The sequence below is a fragment of the Rutidosis leptorrhynchoides genome, chromosome 1 (genome assembly GCF_046630445.1).
Source record: "Rutidosis leptorrhynchoides isolate AG116_Rl617_1_P2 chromosome 1, CSIRO_AGI_Rlap_v1, whole genome shotgun sequence".
NCBI classification, from domain to species: Eukaryota; Viridiplantae; Streptophyta; class Magnoliopsida; order Asterales; family Asteraceae; genus Rutidosis; species Rutidosis leptorrhynchoides.
The window spans coordinates 70,087,493-70,101,795 of NC_092333.1; the positions used below are offsets into that span (position 1 = coordinate 70,087,493).

General features: G+C 36.1%; 1 pseudogene; it reads right to left on the reverse strand.

Moving 5' to 3' along the window:
* Nucleotides 1–709, reverse strand: part of LOC139881766 (wall-associated receptor kinase 2-like) — a 137,286-nt pseudogene extending 136,577 nt beyond the window's left edge.
* Nucleotides 710–14,303: the final 13,594 nt, after the last annotated feature.

Genomic DNA, 14,303 nt, shown 5'->3' on the forward strand with positions numbered 1-14,303 from the left:
AACAAACTTATACATATTTATAAGTGTGAGGAATTTGACAAAAAACTCACACTTTCTTACAAGTGTGTAAAAATATGCGTGAACAATTTGGGAGCATCAGTTAAATCCTGCACACCACGAAACTCAAAAGTTTGGTCCGGCCACAATTATTGCCATAGTCATAAACACTTGAGTGGTTATTAAAGGAGGAAAGCGTAGACGACGTAATATATCTAAGCCCCTGTGGTATAGATGTCTCACAACACCCGAGTCCGTAGCAATTACCATAATCAGGCACATCATTTGGATTATTACAGAATCCGAAACAGCCACTAGCTACGGTGGCGCCCTCACTATCTGTCCCGTTGATAATGGCAAAATCATCACACCCGATGACCGTGAACTTATTCTTCTGCGAAAAACTGTAGGTTCGGCGGCTGCCTAAGTCATTCCAATCGGCAACATCTTGAGCTACTTGACCAAATTTGTCGTAGCAAGAAACAATTGCTTTAATACGCAATTCAGAATCTGTAATGTTCAATACTTCAACATTTCCATCTTGCAAGAACAACTTGGGGGGGTTATAATGAGTCGAGTCGCAGGTCAGGTCAAACCATCTGCCTATCGAGCAATTTAAATTTACTCCGATACCGAAAGGGTAACCAACTGTCAAGTTCCCACATTGTTTCTTGCAACCTGGCTTTGCTAGGGGGAACGAAGTGAAAGCCATAGTAAATATAAATAATGGTGAAGACTGAAGATAATAGAACAACAAACTTGAAAAGAAGAAACATTTTGCTATAGTTTTTTTCTCTCAATTTACTTGTTTATGTAATAACAAATCCAGCATTTAATCTTCTGAACTATCCGCTTCCTATCATTGTTGACTTCAAAATATGGTAAACGGTTTTTATCATTAGCTATGAGACACATCTCTATTTCTATCATGAATGCAAATATTAAGACAGTATTCAAATTTAGGTGGGTCCCATTTACAACTCATAGTCTACTATATTGATGGAAGATAAGGATGCTAATAGTTTTTGCCAAATTAGTGACATGTAAGTGTAAATTGCCAAGTCAGAGAAAGAATAGTGTGGCTGCTTTTGTGGGGTTGTCTTTCTAAGTTGATTACACATGTCAGGAGAAAAAAAAAAAAAAAAACAACTGTATATATATATATATATACATAGTCTGGATAGTTATCACAAAGCAAAATAAGATTGATAGGTTCTTTCAAGGGAAATGCTTTCTTTGTGAGGTTAAATGAGTTTGTTCTTCTAGGGTTAAAAAGAGTATAAGGAAGCATGAACATGAATTTGAAAAGCACGAGAAATATATAGCTGATGAAATCTAACCATCCAAATCAAACTTAATAAAAAAAAATGCTCTCTCTCTCTTACTTGCGTCTCTTGCAATTTCCGGCCAAAATCAGGTAAGTAATTCACCGTTAACGTCTTTATTTTTCTGCAACTCTTCTTTTCTTCTTTGCTGTACCATCGTCTTTCATCATCGCCACCATGTTTTCAATTCCCACTTCTCCATTCACACCCAAAAAACTCTCATCGAAGAGTAACCAGACACAAACTAGATCTTCAAACATGATAAATGGTATCAAATACCAACCTGATAATGTCGGGATCTGGGTTAAGGTAGATAGAAACCGGAAAAGACAAATCGATCACCAACCAGCAATCCCAACCACAGACGACTTTCCACCCCTAAACCCTTCATCTTCTAACCCTAAACCTCCTTTTCACAGCAACCCTAAGACAAATAACACTAACAATAAACCTTCGATCTTCACGAACCTAAATGCAGCAAGTTACTCCATATACCAACGGTTCAAAACTCAGGAACATGCCAGAACCCTAATCAACAAATTTGGAAAACCATCGATCTCTCCTTCCTCACAAAAACCAGATAACAAAACGGTTACATCCTTCCTCTTTTTTAACTTTCCTGATACATGGAATTCTCTGAAATTATGGGGATTATTCAAAAAATATGGCGAAAAAATATGGCGAAATCTTTGAGGTGTATATCCCTAAAAAAAGGCTGAAGAATGGTAGCCGTTTCGGTTTTGTTCGATACAGAAATATACATAATCATCTCATAGACGCAATGGAACCGAAACTCAATATGATTGAGATTGAAGGTAAACTTCTTGTTGCTTATAAGGCCCACAATCGTACTGGTCACCATGGAAACCCTCCTGACTCTCACCGATCGAACATCAAAACTAGCCTGCCCAATGATATGCCTAAACACTGTCGTGATAGTTTTGTTGATAGTCGAAAATTCACTGATATCCTCAACGGTACCCATACATCACAATCATTCCCTGTTCTTGCTGTTAACAACGCTAATAGAGAATTCTCGATTAAAATACCAAAAGACGACAAGCTTATCGATCTCCTTGGTCATGCCCTTATCGGTGTAATCAAAAATGTCGAACACCTTGAGTACTTTGATGAAATTTGTCGAGCTGAAAACCTCACTGGATTCGTACCCAAGTACTTAGGGGGTAAGCAAATTCTACTATTATTTGATGACATGCGTAACAGCTTTGAGGTTCTTAACCCTCAAGGTTTTGGTAAAAAACACCCCCGTTGGAATTGGTTCGATGATATAAAACCATGGGACCCGGAGGAATGTTCTATTCAAAGTCGACTAGTTTGGATTGAAGTTAAAAGGTGTAACACCCCGTCAAAATCGACATTAACGCAGATGTTAACTCTGGTCCCAGTGCATGGCTTGACTTCTAAGTACATCAAAGTTCTACAGCGAGAGCATAATATATAAATACCTGAGACAAAACATGCTTAAAAGTGTCAACCAAAAGGTTGGTGAGTTCATAGGTTTATCATAAACAATGATTTTGATAATAATGATAGATCACAAGATTTAGTTTAAAGTTGATTGATATAGAAATATCAATCTAAAAGTGTTGCTGCAGTTTGTAATATCGCTACTAAACAAGTTTACCCTATGACACCTTGTACTGTCAGTGTCGTGGAATCATTATTATGTAACCAAAGACCAACGGTCGAATGGTTAGAGACGTTACTCTCAATAGGCCTATTCACAATAATTAAGTTTGCATTTAAACGTAGCAATTAACGATATTATGGTAGGGATTTAGCATGAATCAAAGCATGACAGCATAGTTAACAATTTAGTACTTGTGTCTAAGCGTAAAACAGTTATAAAGTGTAGCGACCCGACCAAATCATGTTTGACGGCGCCGACTACTTAGGTCCCGTTACGTGGTCATAAGTCTTTTAACATGACGTTTGACCAAAATATGTCGCATTCAATTCATAAGAAAAAGGATGTTTCAAGTTTACAAATGTAGTTCAAAAGACTAGTTACATTACAATGTTTAACATACGAATGAAACCTATGCGACATAATTTAAAGTAGTCAAAAGACGTTCCAACTATGCATGTATACTCGACATCCAAGCAAGTATCAAAAAGAGTGCGGAAGCATGTATCAAGTAGCGCTCAAGGACCTGAGAAAACATATAGAAAACTGTCAACGAAAAAGTTGGTGAAATCATAGGTGTTTTAGTAAACGTTGCATTTGAACCACAAGATTTAATATAATATGATTATCAAAATCATTTGCATTCCAAAGTTGTTATTTGTTTCGCGGGCACCCAATTATCAAACTTAAGTGTTTTGTACCCTTTGCGTAGTGTTAGAACATACACTAGACCTGAAAATATATTTCATCCGCTAACGGTAGCGAACCGTCCGAATGAGGCTCGTCAAGCCCATGTGATCACATAATATAAGTTCACGTTTACACCCTGCAAGTGTAACTAATGATAATTGAATTGAGGATTTTCGTTCAAACCCGTACGTGGAATGTTCGTTTTCGTACTTGTGTTCAATGTGTAAAAGTATGATACGTATATGTTTCTCATCCCATAGTTTAAAGCATAAAAGTTGTTTGAAAGATGGGACTATGATCTCACCTTGAGTGCACGTATGAAAAGTACTTCACAAAGTAACGTGTGCAAAGGATAATGCTAGTCTTGACCTAAACAAATAGGTCGTATCAATAACGGTAAACACGATAGGTCAAAGATGTTCAATTAGTCCTATGGCTCGTTACGACTCGATTATGTAGCATGTGAATCAATTTGTCAAGTTTCATGCAAGATACAAGTATAGAAACAAGTTAGGAAGATTGCATAATCATTCGGTTAAGTTTGACAAAAAGCCAAACTTTGGTCGGTCAAAGTCAACGAAAAAGTCAACGCGTTCGGGTCGGGTCTCGAACTATTTTTCTATGCTAGTTATTCATATATAAGCATGTTAGAACAAGTCTCATATGAATCGGAGGTCCATAGCGTGCCAAACATTTTTCATATAATTGACATATAGGTCAGAAGCTGTACACACCTTAGGTGTCGCCGCGACCAAAGGCTGCCGCGCCGCGGCATTTAACGGGTGCTAGTACCTGGTCAGTTTCAATTGTTCAAGTCTTTTTCCTAACTTCGATCAAACACAAATCACAAACCGTAGACACTTACGACACGTATTTTATATCGTTGGAAAGCTAATTTGACAAAGAACACAACTAAACACATTTCATCAACCAAAAACATTATTTGCAATAACCAACTTTTCAAATCAAATGATCAATCAATGCACACAATTAATGCTTCAAATTTTACAAGTGCATATTTATGATTCGGGCATTTAATGCATACATAAAACACGCCGTTTTGTAGATAATCAAGCATACAATACAACTAACTACTTACTAACAATAATTCATGGCATTCAATGCATCAAATATTCATTTCAAGCTTATCAAACCCTAACCCAAATTCACCAAAATCACTAATCAAGTTTATGGAGTTTTCTCAAGCAACCTACACATGAAATTGAAGCTAGTGATGTTAGGAACACATTTAATACATGCATTTATGACATTTAACATCATTCAAACAACCAAATCATCAAATCAAACACACCAAAGTTTATGTTCATGCTAGTTACTTCAAATAACAAAATCGAACATATAAATCATATATTCATGTAAGACTTGAGCCATAGACACTAATTAACAACTTTATAAGTTAAAAATATCAAGAACACAAAATCTAGTGATTTTAGAAAGTTACCCTAATGTAATGAAATCGGTATGGAATCGAAGAGGAAGTTGCAAGGATTCCAAATATGTAATTTGTTTTGCAAGACACCCGCTAGCTTGGATTTAGATGATGATTCTTTGTTTGAAGATTTGAGAGAAAAATGGAAAGTATAGAAAGAAAAGGAAAATGAAATGGAAAAGAAAGAGGAGGTGGGTTGACTAGTCAAATGCTAGTCACCTCTTTGGCACTTTGGCGAAACTAGTCCCTCGAGTTCGATTGCGGGTGCGTGAATTACCTAAACGAGATATTTTAAAACGCGTATTAACGAGGGATGTCATAATCATATAACGGAATTTAAATAGTTAAACGGAAAGGTAAACGGAAAAAGGCGGGATGTTACATTACCTACTCCTTAAAAGAAATTTCGTCCCGAAATTTAAGTAGGCGTAGTAGTCGTTGTTTCTTCCTCGAAATTTTGCGTTTCCGGAATCTAGAATAAGTGAGGGTATTTCTTTTACATTTGATCTTGCCTTTCCCAAGTAAACTCGGGTCCTCTTTTAGCATTCCAATGAACCTTGACAATCGGGATTCGGCTTTGTTTCAATGTCTTGACGGAGGTGTCCACAATTTCAACCGGTTCCTCCACAAAATGAAGTTTGTCATCAATAGTAAGTTCCTCGAGAGGGATGACGATATCGGGTTTGGCAAGACACTTTTTCAAGTTAGATACATGGAAGGTAGGATGAACGGAGCTCAATTGGGGCGGAAGATCTAAACGATAAGCAACGGTTCCAATACGCTCCAAGATTTCGAAAGGACCAATATACCGCGGATTTAGCTTCCCGCGTTTCCCAAAACGGATTACACCCTTCCAAGGTGCGACTTTTAACATTACTCAGTCACCGACTTGAAATTCGAGGTCGTTGCATCTTTTGTCGGTGTAGCACTTTTGATGACTCTGGGCCGTCCGAAGCCTATCTCGGATTTGTACAATCTTCTCGGTGGTTTCGTGAATGAGTTCGGGTCCGGTGATTTGCACGTCGCCTACCTCGGCCCAACAAAGAAGTGAACGAAATTTTTGGCCATATAACGCTTCAAAAGGTGCGGCTTTAATACTCGCGTGATAACTATTGTTGTAAGAGAACTCGGCGAGAGGTAAGTGCTTGTCCCAAGCTTTTCCAAAATCAACCACGCAAGCTCGTAACATGTCCTCCAAGGTTTGAATTGTGCGTTCGCTTTGTCCATCGGTTTGGGGATGATATGCGGTGCTCATGTCTAAACGCGTTCCCAACGCTTCTTGCAAGGTACGCCAAAATCTAGAAACAAAACGGCCATCTCGGTCGGAGATAATCGATAAAGGTACACCGTGTCGAGCTACGATCTCCTTAATGTAAAGTTGTGCAAGTTTCTCCATTTTGTCGGTTTCTTTCATAGCGAGAAAGTGTGAGGATTTGGTGAGACGGTCAACAATAACCCAAATGGTATCATAACCGCCTGTTGTCTTTGGTAACTTGGTGATGAAGTCCATCGTTATTCTTTCCCACTTCCATTGCGGGATTTCGGGTTGTTTAAGTAACCCGGACGGTCTTTGGTGTTCGGCTTTGACTTTGGAGCATGTCAAACACTTGGCAACATAAGTAGCTACGTCCCTTTTGATGTTCAGCCACCAATATTGTTCTTTAAGGTCGTGGTACATCTTATTAGCACCGGGGTGAATCGAGTATCGTGACTTATGGGCTTCATCTAAAATAAGGCTTCGTAGGTCCCCATAGCTAGGCACCCAAATCCTTCCGGCGTAATATCGGAGTCCGGTCTCCCTAATTTCGAATCGAGAGACGAGAATGTTTAAGAGCTTGTGTGAAATGTTTTCATCCTTGAGAGCCTCATCTTGGGCTACCCGAATTTGGCTATTAAGGTTGGTGTGGATGGTGATGTTTAAGGCTCGGACACGAAGAGGCACCGCTCTTTCTTTTCGACTTAAGGCATCGGCTACTACATTTGCCTTTCCGGGATGGTAACGAAGCTCGCAATCGTAATCGTTTAAGGTTTCAATCCACCTTCGTTGTCTCATGTTTAGTTGCTTTTGATCGAAGATGTGTTGGAGACTTTTGTGATCGGTAAAGATAGTACTCTTGGTTCCATAAAGATAGTGTCTCCACATTTTAAGTGCAAAGACAACGGCTCCGAGTTCGAGATCATGTGTCGTGTAGTTTCGTTCATGAATTTTGAGTTGTCAAGAAGCATAAGAAATGACTTTCGTTCGTTGCATCAACACACACCCAAAACCATGTTTTGAGGCATCGCAATATACAACAAAATCGTCATTGCCTTCGGGAAGTGACAAGATAGGAGCAGTGGTTAGCTTTGTTTTCAAGATTTGAAATGCGAATTCTTGTTCAGTCGCCCAATTGAATTTCTTTCCCTTGTGAGTTAACGCGGTTAGAGGACGAGCAACCAAAGAGAAATCCTTGATGAATCTATGGTAGTATCCGGCGATGAACCTTGGTCAATATCTATCTAACAATTTAGGTCAAGTCGTAGTATATCACAATCCTAATGCTCGAGACCGACATGCAAAAGTCAACAAAAGTCAACTTGACCCAAAATGACTTCCAAAATCTATACATGTTTATTATATAACTTATATATAGTCGTTTTATATATTTAAATATATTTATCAGATCTTATTGTACTAAATAATACAAGTCATTTATTAATAAATAAAAATTTATATTAAAATTCATATATGATAAAAATATACTTTTATATATCTCAAGTAATAAAATTTATAAAATTCACTTAATATCATAAAAATATAGTGGTATGTATTATTAATGTAATTATATTACGTGTGGTAAAAATATCTTTGTACGCATATTTATTTGATAAAATAATATTGATAACAATAATAATGATAAAAATAATAAAATGATAGTTTCAATAAAAATATTAATTTTTAGTAATAAATAAAATTTTAGTAATAACATCAACTGATAACAATTATAATAATCGTTTTAATAATAATATTAAAATTAATGATAATTCAGTTTACCATATCTTTTAATCCGTTCATCGAAACCACACGATTTCTAAATGAAAAGTTATTAATTTTTCTTTAGCTTTTCAACGACATGCATATCATATACCTTATCTCAGTAGCATATGTATCAAATTCGTGATTTATCATAAACTATTTAACGACGAAACTAAGCATACAAACATGCATAATCATATATACTCGAGCACTAGTCAGGGATACACTATTAATATATAAAAGATAAGATATGAATGCTCACGTATCAATTTTGTGATTCAATATTGCAGGAAAGTACGTAGACGCAACGAAAATGATAAACGTTAGGTTGACCTCACGAGTAATACCCTCGAACAATACAAATAACCTCCATAGCTATAACCCATAATTTCCTTAGCTCTATCCCGTTTGAAAACTTATTTTGAAATCGTCTGAATATAACTCCGTCGTAGTATTTTATGTATACTAATAATATCTTGAAATAATACTAAGTAAATATGTATATGTAATTCGATTGAGAGAGTTTAGACAAATATATTTTCAAGTTTTTATGAAATAATGAAACCTATTAAATTCTATTTATAATAGATTTTTGAATTATTAAAGTGAATTATTAAAGTATGAATTATTAAAGTGTATTATTAAAGTATGAATTATTAAAGTGAATTAATAAAGTATGAATTATTAAAGTGAATTATTAAAGTATGAATTATTAAAGTGAATTATTAAAGTATGAATAATTAAAGTAAATTATTAAAGTGAATTATTAAAGTGAATTATTAAAGTATGAATTATTAAAGTTAAAGTAAATTAAAAGTAAAGTAAAGGTAAAGTTAAAGTATAGTAAAAGTATAAAACTATGTACGTATAATACGCATATAAATATATTTAATATTAATTTAAATCGTTATATCATAAAACATTTTAGAAAAGTAGAATTATATATATTCATAATAGGTTTCAAGTTTTTAAATTACAGTCTGTTGGTGAAGCATGGGATAAAATCCAAAGGTTAAATAAACGTATGAAATCATCTTAATGAAAAATGTCGAGTTACTTAACTTGTCGATATCCAACATCTAAGTTATTTACACTCCACGTTCTTACTTATAAATCACTTTACCATTTTCCGAATATTGTCAAAAAGAATAGATTTCTTAAATCACAGTAGACCTCATAACATAGGCCCGTAATCATATCATAATGTATCTGATAATTCAATCATTTGATATTATCTCTTAATTCTGTCGATAAATATATCGAAACAAATACGCTCATGTAAAGTATCATATATCTAATACATTGTTAATGTTTTCAGTTAATATTATATATTATATATACATATCTATATACACATAATTGTTCGTGAATCGTCGAACACGGTCAAAGGGTAATTGATTACATGAATGTAGTTCCAAACTTTTTGAGATTCAACATTACAAATTCTGTTTATCGTGTCGGAAACATATAAAGGTTAAGTTTAAATTTGGTCAGAAATTTCCGGGTCGTCACACTAAACATCCTCGCCAAACGTACCATCGCAAATGATCGACTCCGTGGTATTTGTGTTGGTCACGACAAGATCGTGGTATCCCACCTCCAATACGCAGATGACACTATCTTCTTTGGCGAATGGAGCAGATAAAACGCAAAAAATATTTCCAAACTCTTAAAATGCTTCGAAAATATATCCGGCCTAAAAGTCAATCTTAAAAAAAGTAACCTATATGGTATCGGGGTCCCACATAATGAGGTTGTGGAGATGGCCAATTACATCGAGTGTTCAGCGGGCTCAACCCCCTTTACTTACCTCGGTCTCCCAATTGGCATCCCCACTACAAAAGCCTCCTCCTGGCAGCCTATCATCGAAAAGTTTGACAAACGCCTCTCTGACTGGAAAGCCAAATCCATGTCATATGGAGGACGTCTCACCCTAATTAAATCTGTCCTATCCAGTATTCCCCTACACTATTTCTCATTATTCCACGCGCCTATTAAAATCATTAACTCACTTGAAACTAAGAGAAGATTATTTTTCTGGGGTGGTTCGAGTACGGAAAATAAAATTAACTGGATTAAATGGGAACACTCTCTAATGCCATACGATAAAGGTGGGTTAAACATTGGGTCGCTTTTTTGCAAAAATTTATCCCTACTATGTAAATGGTGGTGGAGATTTCACAATGAAAAGAATGCACTTTGGGTTAAAATCATATCGAGCATATATGGGGAGGGGGGGGGTGGGGTTTGGACTAATGTTTTATCCAGAAATGTTGCAGGTCGCACAATTTGGAACTAGATCATTAAAGCCGGAAAAATAGCTGACAACCTCGGAGCCAACTTCACCTCTTCGATCTCCAAAAGCATCGGTAATGGAAACGACACAAAATTTTGGTTAGATAACTGGTGCGGAACGGAAAAGTTTTGTACACAATTTCGAAGACTCTTCATGCTTGAATCCAACAAAGTAACAACGGTATCAGATCGTCTCACATCAAATGATTCTTCGACAACCGTCTCATGGAATTGGACACGACCACCAAACGGAAGGGCCCTCAACGAATTAACGGAACTAAATAATCTCCTTACTTCCATTAAGGATACTAATGCTTAGTGAATGTAAAGATACTATACACATACATATGCATAAAGATACTATACACATACATATGCATAAAATGGCTAAGCATCACCAAGCATCAAAATAACACATACCTTATCCGCATGGTAAACAAACTACAAAAGAGCACAATACACAAAGTAGCTACACGCTACGTAATCACCAAGCTAACGTCACAAGATTAGCTACAACACAACCATAATTATATACGCGTATGCAATAAATATAATCAACAATATCGATAAGGTTAACCCTTAACCCAAACCACATGAAGGTTGGCCGAACTACCCGGACCTTAGTGAATTCGCACTACCCGAGATTCACTACCTTCACCACATTGACAACCGAGAATGGCCGAACTACCTGAGCCTTAGTGAACTCGCACAACCCGAAATTCACCACTTCAACAAGATGACCGAAACAACCCGAGTCATCATGAATCCGCACTAACTGGGATTCATTTCCTCAACAACAAATGCTAGCAACCCATCGCCAAAAAGGGTTATCCAAAGCGCTAGCCAATTCATAACACCATGGGTAAAAAAACCTCATCGCATAAGCGTATCACATGGACCCGGAGCACAAGAGGAGTCCATTCAACCACAACAACATAGAGTAAACCCAAGCAAGGGTCACTCTACACACACGCACCCATTTCACACATACACATGTGCATAGTAAATTTACACTCACCTTAAACGCCTCGATGAAGTGAAATCCAATAATCCGCAACACGCCAATGGAAAGTACCTATTCCATTAATCACAAACACAACAACACAATTAGGGTGGATTTACAAATCAACCCAAATTGACAACTAGTGCAATTTCGACCCAAATTGCACTTCCAAGCTCAAACCGCGCCAATAATCACTAACACAAGTGAAAATGGTCCTAATACGCCAATTAAACCCAATCACAAGTGTTAAACACCAATGTTGCCCAATATGACACCTAAACTCTAATTTTGACCCATTTCAAAATTAGTTAACCCAAATACACCCAAAGTGGTTCCAACATTTCTATAATCACTAATACTAGTGATTACACACTACATACAAGCCTTAAACATGGTTAAATCATTAACCAACCCAAAACCCACCAACATCAACAATAACTAGCTACAATTACCCATTTCACCATCTAAATGGGTTTTATAAGTAGCTAGCTCCAAAACCCTAAACTTGAATATCAAATCACAAAGATGAAATTCGGAGTTGAGACTTACCAATACCACCAAAAGGATGCCGTCGACGAGATGAACAACTTTAATACTTGAGGTTTGACCCGAAACAACCTCCTTCTTCTCCCAATGGAGTTCTCTCTCTCTAAAACTCAATCTCTATATAGGGTTTGGAGATGAGAGTGTTTTTGAGTGAAAATGAAGATAAGATGATGTTTGGAACTGATTTAGGGCTTAAAACCCGTTCACCATGCCAAAATACCCCCAAAATACCCCCAAAATAGCCATTAAAAACGGGCCAGAATTGTCTGTTCAGCGTGACTGTCGCGTTTCGCGACACCCTGTCGCGTTACGCGACACCTCCAAACGTGACACACTAAACTTGAACTCGATATTTGATCAGGAGCTGAGATTCCTATGCCGTCGCATCTCAACCACATCTGTCGCGTATCGCGACACATCAGAACGCGATAAACCTTTAGGGAACGCGATGAGGGACCTGATCAAACCAATTTCACTTTTAATTACACCCAAAGTCAAATGCGGTCAACTCAATACGTCTAAACGATTAAATTATCATCCTTGGATATCAAATGACGTCACAAACGTCATGTTTAGAAAAACGGGGTGTTACATAAATTGAGCTAAATTTTACTTCACAAAACATGGAAAAAAACGTTCATATTCTTCACGAACAAAATTATCTTGAATGTTATTTTTGTCGATCGTTTTCCCGCCTAAATAATAACATTCATCAAGAAGTGTTTTTTCTAAATGTTCATATTTTCGTGTGATCTTGATGCCGGAATTTTTTTTCCAAAAAAACGAATTTTTTTTTTGCTTCCCCCGATTAGTTACTTCCCCATTGATCTATATATATATATATATACACACTAGTCAGTTTTTGCCGTGCATACGCCCATGAGGCAACCAATCTATTGTCATGTGTTAATTAATAATCTATGAATAATAAGCTTGTAAAATGAATAGCATGTTAAGTAAATCGGTAACTTGGATAACAAGTGATCAGGCTCGTGACGTAACACTTGATATTATTGAAAAATAAATAACTTCTTATTTTTTGAATGCGTATAAAAATAAAAGAAATAGGTAAGACCTAAACATCACAAGGATGCCAGTTGCTTCGATGTATATTCAAAATTCCTATCGAGAAAACAATAACATTAAAATCAATTTTAATCGGCATCAAATACAACACATAACACATAACACATGTTTTGTATCATCAAGAATAAAAAAATAGAAAGTCCCTTCACATTTGCTATTAATGCATGATCTGGTGAGGGTCTTCTAACGGAAGAACACTCGCACGCTATAGTGATCCAATAAACTTGTAAAATGAGTGTCATAGTAAGAAATACGATACATTGTACAAAAACGAAAATCAATTTCATTTCCAATATATTACACGCCGACACTAAATGAATGAAAAGCTCACAAACATACACCACTGCAATACCAGTTCACTTTAATATGATCCAACAATTCACCAACATAAACTCTTTTTTTTATCATCATCATCAAAAACTACAACAAAGAGATATAACAAACTCTTTTGTATCATTATTAAATTTTTTTTCTATAAGCTAAACATCAATTAACTCCATGATTTTGATATATCTCCCTCCTGCCCACGCTCATAGAATTTAATATGTCTTTCAATATGTTCAAACAAATCAGAACATCATCGTAGACAGCTGATGATACACGTACTCTACAATCGCTACAATGGGATCGGGTCCTTTTTTAATGTTTTTGTGACTCATACCCGCGCTAACAACGCAGGCTGCTTGTCCCGGAAGTGGTGGCCGAACTGGTGGCCGAACTTTCAGTTCCTCTTCTGGCTACCAGAATCTTTTTCAGCATCTGCTTGTGGACACTCATCGTCCTTAATTTTGATTCTGATTGATTTTAAAACAAATCAACACAATATAGTTAATAGATTGTTAAAAGAAAAAGGCATTGATACTGATATTAACATAAAATGTGGAAATTAACTGTAAAACCTAAGCAAAAATCATATGATGAAAACTCAAAACAAAAGGAACAAAAACAAGCAACCTAAGCACTTGAAGTTGACGTCATGAAAAGCAGAGCACAACCTAATTTTCTACACAAATCGCATAATATAGCTATAAAAAACAAAATAAAATGGACATATATTTTTTAAAAAAAAATCATACCCGTCAACTGTGAGCAGTTTAATCCTGAAGATATAGAACACGAAAAGTAAATAATTAGAATTAGAAAGCATATACGGAGTATATAATTAAAATTTCCATGCAAAACAATACCTTGAAAGTGTAGTGGTAATTGGTAGAAAATGAATATAAATGGGGTTATGATAAAGATGA